The sequence below is a fragment of the Apostichopus japonicus genome, chromosome 18, assembly GCF_037975245.1.
Source record: "Apostichopus japonicus isolate 1M-3 chromosome 18, ASM3797524v1, whole genome shotgun sequence".
Taxonomy (NCBI): domain Eukaryota; kingdom Metazoa; phylum Echinodermata; class Holothuroidea; order Aspidochirotida; family Stichopodidae; genus Apostichopus; species Apostichopus japonicus.
This window is the reverse complement of record NC_092578.1, coordinates 11,895,614-11,908,340: the sequence shown is the minus strand read 5'-3', so window position 1 is coordinate 11,908,340 and position 12,727 is coordinate 11,895,614. Positions and strand designations below refer to the sequence as shown.

At 39.0% G+C, this 12,727-nt stretch overlaps 1 long non-coding RNA gene across 1 annotated transcript; it reads right to left on the bottom strand.

Annotated features, from left to right (window-relative positions):
* Positions 1-6,203: 6,203 nt before the first annotated feature.
* On the bottom strand, positions 6,204-10,879 carry LOC139958873 (uncharacterized). The gene is made up of 4 exons (XR_011789895.1): positions 10,601-10,879; positions 9,602-9,778; positions 8,778-8,935; positions 6,204-7,448 (listed from the first exon to the last, which is right to left on the bottom strand). It is a non-coding gene; the product is annotated as an uncharacterized lncRNA (long non-coding RNA).
* Between the last annotated feature and the right edge of the window lie 1,848 nt (positions 10,880-12,727).

Here is a 12,727-nt window from a genome sequence, read left to right as displayed (position 1 = left end):
AAAAGCAGTGAACATTAATTGTGATGAGACATGTAGCACACATACAACTTTCCATTTTTCCAATGACCTTGGACACTGACCAACAACAATGGAATTATTCTATATATGTGTCATGATAAAGTCCAGATGCATGTCTCACGTCAACCATAATGTACATGCATGATTTACCTTATAGTCATTACAACTGTGAGAACATCTAAGACCCAAAGGCTCAATAAATGTAATGACTTCCTCAAAAAAACATATATGACTTGAAGGCAAGAACTGTAATCTTTACATATTATGTGTGTATATAAAATGATGCACAACTGCCATATGGCACACTGGATATTAGCCCAGACAGCTGATTGATAAGAAAATGATTTCAGTGAATATCAAATATGACAGGAATTGCGTCATTACATTCACAAATGTAGCCAGGCTAAGCCTAAATACACTATAGCTAGACTAGGTTCTAGGACCATGCTATATAGTGGCCTAGTAAGTACATGGGCGTCGGAGCCGGTACGGCAGGTCCGGCGAACGCCGGACCAATATTCACGGCGCAAAAAAAAAAAAAAAAAAAACTAGGACTAAGAAACAAATGGCAAAAAATAAAGAACCAAAATGAAACAAGCAGGTAGGCTAAATTTGACTACTATGGCATGGCAGGGGTCTTGTTTTCAAGCTCGGGAAGTGCCATTTCCTGCAATCTGGGAGGCACTTTTTTCAACATCTCCATTACGCTACGCGCCAACCATGGTGGCGCGTAGCGTAGTTTGACCTACCAAACGTCCCCCGATAATTATGATAGATGGTCACACTCTGATCTGCCGTACCAATCCCAAATAGCTTCCGACGACCCTGAAGTAGTAGGTGTAAAGTAGGGTTTTAGGAGAACTTATGTCAGGTCAGCGTGGGTGTGGCAGTAATGAGTGTCAGTGCGTCCGTAGGACACATATTACTAGGAAATAGTGTCTCATTTGCGTGAATAGTGTCTCATGGACACTTTCCCTTGCTTTCTACGCCACCGTGGAAAGTGTCCGGGTTCTCTTTAAAGAGCTTTAACATGGTTCTGTTGAGTGACAAACGTTTCTGGCCCTATCTACGTTCCCTTATGACCTATAAGGAGGAGGTAATTTACCGGCAAAGACCAAGTTGACAATGATATATCGGTCAGCATGCACCCTCAAAACTCGGTTAAAGCATAACTAATACTCCGAGTGTCGATTGTTGCGGGAAGGAGGCGGCAAATGTTATTATTCTCGTGGAGACTACACCCAGAGGGGCGCTGTCCGCTATATTTCGATCGTCGACTGTCAGTGTCAGAAGGCTGCATACTGTTAAATTGATCTTCTGAACTAATTAGTCATGTCTGTCTGACTCTGCTGCTTATCAATCGTTACTACCATTAGGGTAGTTGTTTGGAAGGTCGGAATTTCTAAACGTTGGAGAAAGATCCACCATGTAGGTTGAAGGTAAATGTATTTCAACCGGTACGCGGCGGCGGAAAGTTCCCCGCCATCCGGAGCATGGAGGTCAAATCCGGGGTCAGAGCAGGGAGTTGTTATGGAAAAACTCCCTGGTATGGCGCGAGAAAGCGGAATATATTACGTAAAAATATATATGCTGTACTTGCGAAATATATACATGGTTAACTTCAAATATACATTTTAGACATATTTGTATATATGTTTATAATAACATATTATCTAACAATAAGTATTCTAACACAAAAATTATATGTTTCTATGCCAAGAAATTATTTATTCTGTAAGAGAAAAAAATATATATATTCTCTAAGAGAAAAAAAATATATATTCTCTAAGAGAAAAAAATATATATTCTCTAAGAGAAAAAAATATATATTCTCTAAGAGAAAAAATATATATATTCTCTAAGAGAAAAATATATATTCTCTAAGAGAAAAATATATATATTCTCTAAGAGAAAAAAAGATATATATTCTCTAAGAGAAAAAATATATATATTCTCTAAGAGAAAAAATATATAGTTATTCTCTAAGAGAAAAAATAAATATATTCTCTAAGAGAAAAAATATATATATTCTCTAAGAGAAAAATATATATATTCTCTAAAAAAAATATACAATTGAGTGAAATGCGCCCTGCACCACTGACGTAACAGTTTACCTGCCTTACAGATTTCAATAGGCACTTGCGGTAGATCGCAGGAAATTTGAGCTGTGCAAATGACTTTCCCACGTTCGTTTCATTTGCAAGGTTTGGCAGTGGCGTCACCAGACTTTTCAGTCTGGGGGGCACAGGGGGGCACCAGCATTTGATGGGGGGCACTTAGGTGGATACGGATCGCCGTTCTGGGGGAGGGGTCTAAGGGGAGTGGGTGCCCCCTCCAGGCGCGGCGGAATGGGAAAATTATTGGGGGGGCTAATGTGTAGAGACTATCTAAGCGGAGCGCCACCATCGGTTGGCGCGGAGCGTACAAGAAAATTTTGGGTTTTTCAAACCCCCAGATGGCCGGAAACGGCACTTCCCGAGTGTTTTATGCTGCGAATACCTAGCCCTAAAATATGGGTCTCAAGCCTGCAATTTCTCAGATTGCACGTAAAAGTCTGTAAAAACATTGTAATTTGTATATTCGATGGTGTTTTAAGAGAGTAGCTATTACTCGTAGTGTACTCGCAAAGACGTTTTTGAGTGTAGTAAGGGGATGTTGGAGAACTGGCTGAAATGAAGCAAGTCATTGGCCTAAGACGAAGTTGTGTTGCGCTTACCGGTACTCACACTCACTGCTTCCACTTTTCACGGGGCGTAAAGACGCGGTTGGGGTGACAATGTGGTCTATAGCCAGGGGACGGGCCGAGGGTCCCCCCAGCATTTACTAAAATTATTACACCTATTTAGTATACGTGTGCATCGGACAGATCGACAAGTATGCATTGAAAAATGGGCAGATGCACGTTTCGGAGCCTTGGTAAATATGGGGGGGGGGCTTATCATGCATTTGCCCCCTCAACTTTTTCATCGGGGGCTGAGCCCCCCCCCCCCCGGTTCCGCCGCCACTGCCCCCTTTGGAAAATTTTCGCATACGGAGGATGGGCTAGATGCAAAATGCTGCCTCATTTGATGCTAAATTTGATCTGAAGATATCTCCAGAAATTGCTATTTTTGAGGTAATGATTTTAACAAGGCGCAGAATTTTGCAGAGGATATGAACCACAATGCTGTCGATATTATGCCTAACCCTATCAATAGAACCTACATTTGTTGAATTAATGTGTGCATGACCCCCGACTCCTTTCTTGTCCTTCTCGTTTTCTCCCATTATCTATTAAGATGTAACAGGTTCCAGCATCGTTATTGGCTCCTACCAGGGATCTCACCATGCAATCCAAAGTTTGATCACACATCGAGTATGGCTCAGTATGCAGGTGTGAACATTCGCCATTTGTTCCTACAAGCATCTGACCTCAAATGACCTCTGCACCCCCTACACAACAGGGTTAATATATGGGTCCACAAATATAGTCAAGTATGGTGCCTGCGGACCCTCACATTCTCACATTTCGTCAGCTCCTAACCTGTCAACCTCAGACCAAGGCAACATATTGCAGTACCCTCCCTTCTCACAGTCATGTAGCTCGCGAAGCGGACGTGTATATCCGCTGGTATGGCGTGAGCACTGACACATTCAATGTAAATATCGACACCTGTTGTGATGGCGCGGGTTACGACTTCGAAACCCGACGTTCAAGGATAAACTTTTTTCATTTCTTCGCAGCTCATTTGAAGAAAATACGAATTACTGTGCTGCTTTGTCCTTATGAAAAACCAACTCAGATGATGGGAGTTGAATATAACAAAATATATATATATTTTTGTACCAACCCAAATCTCAGATGGGGGGGGGCACTCGGGGGGGCACTAGGTTTTCACTGAGGTTTGGCAAACTGCTTACGTAACACACCGGCAAACGTTCCAAACTAATAACCTTGGAATGTGAAGAAGTAAGCAGTTACTGTTAAAGCAGCATTTTGCGTCCTTTTCTATGATTTTTCTCAACCTCACTGACTCCACTATGCCATAACGACATACATAACTAGCTTATCTATTTATATTTTACTTCAAATGGTGGCATAAAAGTCGAAAAAATTGCAACTTTGAACTTTGTTGTTCTCCAAGATATTTTCCGTTGGGAACCCAATAAACCTCGCCCATAATATGAATATTTAAACACTACGAACGTCATTGACAGATACGTAATATAACACCACGCTTGATTTGTGTACAGTCTATATGGCAGTTGTACCAGAAAGTTGCATAACAACTCCCTGGTTGTACCAACGCAAAGTCTTGAATCTATTTTTAGCAACGGCTCATAACTAAACCTGCATCTCTGATTGGTTGAATTCAAACTAGTGGGTTTGGGAACTGAATGCGATTAATTTTGTATGTGGAATACTCGCCAATTAACGTTTTTGGCAGGGAAAAACTTGGCTAATAACTTAATTTGCTGTTTTGTGATTTGATGTATGTAAAAAACTCGATGGACATGTCAAAAAAGTAGAAAACGGCGACCAAACGCAAAATGCTCATGAATAAACATACTATTCACTGATTGGTGGAATTCAAACTAGTGGATTTGGAGATATGAAAACTTTGTCGAGGACACTTTTACTCGTTATCGACATAAATCGTTAATTACTCGCTAATTAACGCTCTTGGCAGGGTGAAACTTGGATGGTATCTTAGTTTGCTGTTTTATGATTGATACATCTAAAAAAATCGATGCACACGTTAAAAAGGTGGAAAAAAGCGACCCAACGCAAAATGCTGCTTTAAGCCGGTGTGACAGTACAGAGTGTCCCCCTGTACAAAGTGTCTCCGCGGACACTTTGTACCAGCATATTTAGTCCGGTCGGACATTATCTGCTGAAAATTGTGTCCCACCCTCACAGCAAATATAGTCCCACCGGACGAAATGTCCTGGTACAGAATGTCCGCAAATACTTCATAGCATATTTTGTCCCGCATAAAATTTAAGCATTTCGATATTCAAAAGGCAATTGAGTTCATTATATCAATAATTAGAGCAGATGCATACGTCAGAGTTAAATGTTACAGGAAATAAATGAGACGTTGTGCGTTGCTGCAAAACAAAGAATAGAACGGGACAAAAAAAGAAACAAGTCTTCCATCTGTAGAAGATGTTAATCATGTTTTTGTTGTGATTGCTGCTATGTTATCCTCCGTATATGTTGCATTTTGTATTCGGCAACTACATTGCGTTCATAGTCATCTTTACAGAGGGAGAGATAGTATAAACCTAACTTCCTCCCCAACGGAGGGCTGGTACGGGATAGGTAATGCAACAGCTACAACAAAATATGATAATTGCAGAGGTAAAATATTACGAACTTTAGGAGTCCAAACTTCATTTTTTCCGTATTTCCCTAACACACAGTGGGTAAGTTTTGGCAAGTATGGTAACTGTACTTCATGGGTCTACGAGAGTTGCCTAGCCAATATGAAATTTCATCCGTGCGTAAAGCTCATGATAGGACGGGAAGTTACCGAGAGTGTTTTCAAGTTACATCCTAAATGAAATGGGCAACGCTGTATACAAAGCTCAGGCCCATACACATAATTTTGAGTGCAAGGATAAGTGGGGGGGGGGGGAGTTGGGATGGTAAGTTATCGAATTTGTGTCATGGGGAGGGGTCTTCTTAAGTCTGTGACCTATCTGTGATGAGTTCCGAAATATTTTTGTTTGCTAATAACAACCGTGAATTAGCTGGAAGATACTTCTCTGACCTTGAAAATGTCAACACTGCCCAACCCTCTCCGTATGGGCTTGACACCTATTTATTGACTTTCATTACTACTTTATTGTTTACTTTTTAACCGTTCCTTATTTTTGTCACTCAATCGTCGAGTCAAGGTTTTCTTCCTCTCAACAGGGTGGAAGGCCATTCCCCCACCCCTGCCCCCTAAGCCCGTTGTGATGGCCATGCGCGAAGCAAATCTTCATATGTATAGACAAATGGCATTCCAGGCAATTCCAGTGATAAAGGTTCGTTGTTTCTTATTATGAAGGTTTCTTATTGGACAAAAGTGGTTCAAATTAGAAAAGATGTATTAGACAATATTCTCTTCAAAAGAGCTGCAAAACATACAGGAAACAAAACAAAGCCAAACAAGGGAAAGAATAAAGCAAATAGGACAGAGCAGGATGCAATATGCTAGATTTGTTGTCTCATCATGTTTCTCACACTTTAAATATGTCATTCTTGTAGAGAAAAGTTTGTTTAAAGAAAGTTAATATAGTAAAATCAAAACATGAAATTGGATGATAGTCATGCACAAACACAATATTCTGAATCTATATCAGACTGGGCAAAGAATGAAAAAATGATTACACATGGGATCAGGGAGGCAGGAGCCGGGGGGGGGGGGCACTGTCTGTACATACTATTTTTAAAATGGCATCCCATATCTTTTTATAGCAAGGTTAACAATAAACAATCTCAATAAATAGTATTGATAACATACTAACACATCATATATATTTAAGTGATATGGCCGGTGTGTATCGGTTTATAGCATAACGAGTGGTGGTTGTGGAATGAGAAAATGTCCCTCTGATGTTGTGTGCCCACACCCACTTCCTACCCCCTGCATGGGGAAATTTAACTGGAATGATGACTCTCCCTTTGTAGCTCTGATGCAACTAAAGATAATCCATGCTTTCTAGAGCATCCTTCAAGCATGGAGGTATTGCTTGGTTAGAATGATATACTACTGTCACTCTTCTTCAAACAATATGTACTTGAAACTCTCATAATCCACATGAAGAACATCCTCTTTAGAGTTTGGTAAAGACCTCAATAAAACCATGCAGAAGTTTCCCTATTAGAATCCCCCCTTGAACTGCTTTCCACAAACAGTAGGATTACCTATAAAATGCTTTAATGTGCAACTTGATACCGTCAAAAGTTAAATCTTGATTGTAAATTACAAAATAAAATAGCTGATTCTCATGTATCCAACGGGTTTTTCGTTAAGACTTACACAGAAATCCATAACAGCAAAAGTTACAACAGGAAGCAGAATATGGTCGGTTATATGTTTTACTATGAGAACTTATCTTGAACACATTTTCCAGAACCAAGAAACACGCCTTCGTATTTTTTATTTAATGAAGTAATGAGGTGATAAAGAATTTCGAGCGTCACAACCCTTCAACTTGAACTGCAAATATATGGATTTCCACCGAACGACTGGCAGTGAAAAGTCAATGGCCTGTCTTTGCTTAAACATATAGCAGCCGACGAAGTTTTCTCTGATGATATGTTAGAGTGAAAGACAAGATTATTGTTGGTAACAAGTTAACTGCTAAGAAAATCGTCTAGACATGTCTTCTGTTAACTTCATACATACTCCCTCCATTGGTGGTCATGCAGAGATGAGATATCAGTACAACCAAATCTGTGCAAAATAAAAGTTGAAAGCAATATTATGAGTAGTGAATGCCACACTGTAAGTCATATATAAAATAAATTATCTTCTTGAAAGGTTATGTGTAAGCTCCACTACAAAGATAATTAACATTCACCATATTGGTTAAGTGTAGACTGTATAGTGTACAACTGAACTATGCTTAGGCATTGAGTTAATTGGATGATCTTTTATTGTGACACTTACATGTTTATGGGAATAGTGGGTCCATTTTTTTAATTGGAGATTGCATGTCATAATTTTGGCGCTATATTGTACAGTTCACTACCAAACCTGAAAAGTTTTAACCACATGAGCCAATACAACATTTGTGACATATTAATGAAATTTAATATCAGAAATTTATCAAATTAGCTTAAGCTAGGATACAACAGAAGTTTGATGCCTTTTGGTGCTCTATTGATGTATGTGTGCATGGCATGACTGTTTAATGCCGATCAAACATTAATTATCCTGAATCAGGATCCATGGGAGTTCAAAACACCCTCTCTATGACCCAAATGCAAAACCAAATAATGCTAGCTAACCATTATTATGGTAAAATGTACTATTATACATCATTTTGAATCAAGAGACCTAAACATTGCCCTATTTTGCCAAAACAGAGGGTCCCTCTTCCAGGTTTCAGGAAATATCCCCCCACCACACACACAAACACATTTAGCAATTTTCCACAACGGACCTAACAGAGAAATGGTACCAAAACTCAGTTGATACATTATCTCTCTTATCTTGTCGAAGTTCCTGTCAAAACAGCCAATCAGTAATAAGTTCACACTTTCTAAACAGAAAAGTTCCCTGTGGTTACAATATCAAACTGTCCAACACCTTTTTGAAAAACAACACACAAAAGGTGGTGTCTAGCTGTGGAATGTGGTCTTAATTATTTACTCATCATTTGTTTGAACAAATAAACTGTGTCTGCTGCAGTGAAACATGTCCAGCCAAAATCACTTTTTGGGGATGTAAATTAAATGACGACAATTGTCAGGCTATATGCTACTTAAAAACCAGAGGTGGAACCTTTGCAAGTAAATATAGGAACAAAAACTACTTACATATAAACTTGTTAATGGGGACTTAACCTGCAAAGATTTACAGTACACTTTCTCGGTTCTCACCTACCTTTGTGACCTTTCTGTATGCTTAATACCTATTTGGAAATGAGTTATACTCAAACACAGCATTCTGGCATGCACTACAAGTTATTTGCATGGTACAAATAACAGATATGATGCCATTCATATTGGAACTAGTTACTAACTACAGAAAATTGTTCACTTTTTAAGACATGCTTACCTCATCATCACATCAGTAATGAAATAAGAAGTTGATGCTGCAGTCTTGTCAGGCACTGCCTTAGTCTCAGGCCACTTTGAATAGAAGTCAGACAGTGTTATCATGTACAGTCGATTGGCAGCTGTCACTGGTAGAGGACCAATAAGATCAACACCAACCTGTTAAGAAAGAAGACAGCATTTAGGTGCTAATTTAATATTTTTTACAAGTTGTAGGCTTTGCCTTGACTGTTGTTCTATTCCATTGCTTCATGCTGTACACAGATCTAGATAAAAACAGTGGGATATCTGATCGAAACAGGGTGTTGGTGGATTTAGGCCAATTATTTTAACCTTGCAAATATGAAAATGTAACTTACACCATACTGTACCATATATTTACAATCGCTTCAACCACTAAACCAGTAAAATGATACGCCACTTTTTGCAACTTACAATTACATGCCTATATTGATGGTTGCTCTGCAGTTAGGCCAGAGTGTGGCTTAAAGGTTTGCTGTATAGGCCCTAAATATGCCAAATTTTCACTTTGGACAAAATTCTGTAAGTATGTTTATATCCCTGAAGGAAATTTACCTCACTGGGACATTCAATCATCTCGTGTCATCATTTAGAATGTCTGAGCACAATTTAAAGGGTTATTACCCCCAGAAAAGTACTTTTTGAAAACTTCTAGCAACTAAAGTGGCCAAAATTTAGGGCCAATACAGACTACCGTTAAACTTGTAAATGTTTAATTTGTCCAGAAAGAATGACATTAACTAAACTAAACCTTCACGGCATACTGAGGACATCCTGTGCAATTAAAACAGATTGAATATTTACCTGTTTCCATAATCCAGTTACAGGAATGCTATGGAGACTTGTTCGTAGGTCTACATGACAATGACGCTTTGACATCCTGTTGAACATAACTTGTTACATCAACGTTGATAGTTTTCCAATAGAATCTAGACAATAGACATACTCTGTTGTCTGGTTTATCTATGCAAAGATGAACACCTTCAAAGAGATAAGAAAATTCATGATCAAAGGAGATATCATGTTTTTTTGCCCCCCCCCAAAAAAAAACCCACAAACAAACAAACACACACAAATATATGGGCTGCAGAATTGGTAGTTCTAGCTGAAGTGCCTTAAAATTGAATTACAACTCTATATCAGTGTTTGAAATGGAATATTCCCAATATTGTACACATTGTTTGGCCACAATTGGGGTCTATAGATATTTAAGAAGTTTTCTTCTGCAGTGATGTTTGGCATGTAGAGAATATGCCACACCTAAAAAAAGTACTATCAGGCCTTCAATATCTGTTCTTACCAACCAAAATTAATGAACGTGAATTTATTATGTACAGTATTAGTGCCACTTTCCTCTAGAAGTAGGCTCGGCTATATGCTATAGTCCAATAACTGCATTTTATAGTGTCCCATGCATGCAAACCAGACTAGCTCTCTAAGCTTTAGTAATCTGTTGTTATCTTTTATGATAGGCAGGGCGATTAAAGGTGGAAATTTATAATAATTGTCACAAAAATTTGTTTGGGTAAATTTGTTTGGGTAAACAATTGGGTAAACAAAATGAAAAGAAATAGGCCCTAATAACTTTGCTCAAGCATACAACTGATTATAATGTTGCACAAGCAATTGCTTGACTTTTGCGAATGAGTGTTTACAACTAACCAAACGTGGTAAAAGAATATCATGATTTGTTCACCAAAAAGATCCTAGAGGCCTGGTTATAGTTTAACTGTGGAATGGCCGTTCGCCATTTAACAACCAAAGGCATATTGTGTATCCTATACTGTAAGTTACAGACATTACCTTATATATGTCACTAGTCAGTGTGAGCTGCTTCGATTTGGGCGAGTTGAGTAGCCCTAGATAGCAACACTTTCCTTCAATTTCGGTACGCAAGAGTTCCATTTTCAGCCAGTCTGAAAGACTGACTTTGTCTCCGTAAGATTCTTCTCTGTTTTATTCTTGTAAACCCACTTGGATAGCTCTCATCTCTTAGAATATCCGCAATTTGTCTCACGTTTTCTGCTAGCTTTTCCGTTTTTAGTTGTCGCACGACTTTACTGCAAAATATACGGAAGCCGAAATGCGACAATTTGCTAATAATACGGATACTGCCAGAGTCCATTACTAATTAAATTTTTGCTACTGGGACGTACATGCTACGGCGGACATTGTGTTCAGGGGGACACAATTTACAACAAAATATATGACCGTCAAATAATGTCCCCCTCCGTGTAACCATAGCATATTCTGTCTGGGGAGACAGTCTGTACCAACTGGCCTTGTACAATAGGTCCGGGGAGACCAAACGTACTGGTAAATCCAGTATAAACTGTCCTGTGGGACCGGGACAGTTTATACTGAATATGGAATATTTGCGACAGTTTGTACTGCTACACCGGCTAGTTACGGTACAGAAGGCTTCGCTGTCGAACGTACCGTCGTACAATCAGGGAGTTGTTATGGAATAATCCCTGGTACTATCATGTGCAATGTGATATCGCAAACCCACTAACTATGAACTGCATTAAGATTCTGAGCAAACATGTGCGTTTTATGAATGGCCAGTGAAATGAACAGGCTGGTCACTGCTGAAGTTACTGAACAATAACAAACATCTTAGTCAGCACTTACAGAGCTCCGACTTTGTACAGCATATATATTTTTTCGCACAGAATATATTTTTCGTACAGAATATATTTTCCGCACAGAATAGGTCTTGAATGTTAGAGAATATATATATTTTCTTTACATTCAGTAAAAATATATTTTTGCACAGAATATAATTTTTCCTGTAGAATATATATTTTTTCTGTCTCAGTATTTATATATTTTGCTAGAGAAAAATATATTTCTGTCAGAGAATATATATGTTTTGGTACTTTGTACAGCATATATATATTTTTCGACCAGAATATATTTTTTCGCACAGAATAGAATTTTGTTGTTAGAGAATAATAATAATAATAAGCAAATATTTATAGAGCGCTTTATGCAAAGGCCTCAAAGCGCTTAAAACAAGTACACAAATATGCAAGACAAATCACTGTAAATTTTGGAATAAATGTGTTTTTAAGAGACGCTTAAAACAGTCAACCGATGGTGCATTGCGAATTGAAGATGGTAGATTGTTCCAGAGATGAGGTGCAGCAGAGATGAAGGCTCTTTCTCCATAAAACTTTGTGTTTGGGGTATGGCTGGTGGCAAGAAGACACTTTGTAGACGAGCGAAGTTGGCGTTGAGGATGATACTGAGGAATTAAATTTGTAATGTAACCAAGGGCAAGGGAGTGTTGTGATTTGTACGTTAAGAGGAGGAGCTTATAAATTGACCGTTGTTTTACTGGAAGCCAATGGAGTGATTGAAGCACTGGAGACATGTGATCATGACGCGATGAACATGATATTAACCGGGCAGCAGAATTCTGAACAGTTTGAAGTTTTTTCAGTGTATAGACCGGCAGCCCAGTGCACTTTGATCAAACGAACGAGGTACCAATATCTGAGTATTGGAACATTTGTGGAAAAACCCAGTATATCCAAAAGTGGATGTCTGCAGTGGTCGCTCTGCTGCATGTGGCCCCTGGGGCCGGTTAAAGGGGGCCCAAAAATGCATCTGATCAAACGAACGAGGTACCACTTGAAACCAATGTCAACTTAATGCATGAATGCCACATAGTACTGAATGGCCCATGCCAGACAAATTTTCTGCTGCAAAGGGCCCGCCAGACGCCCAAGAAGGGCCCATAAAAATGCATCTGATCAAACGAACGAGGTACCACTTGAAACCAATGTCAACTTAATGCATGAATGCCACAAAGTACTGAATGGCCCATGCCAGACAAATTTTCTGCTGCTAAGGGCCCGCCAGACGCCCAAAATATGGCCCAAATGCCCGTTAGCGTAGCATTGACCCAGATTAAATATGCAC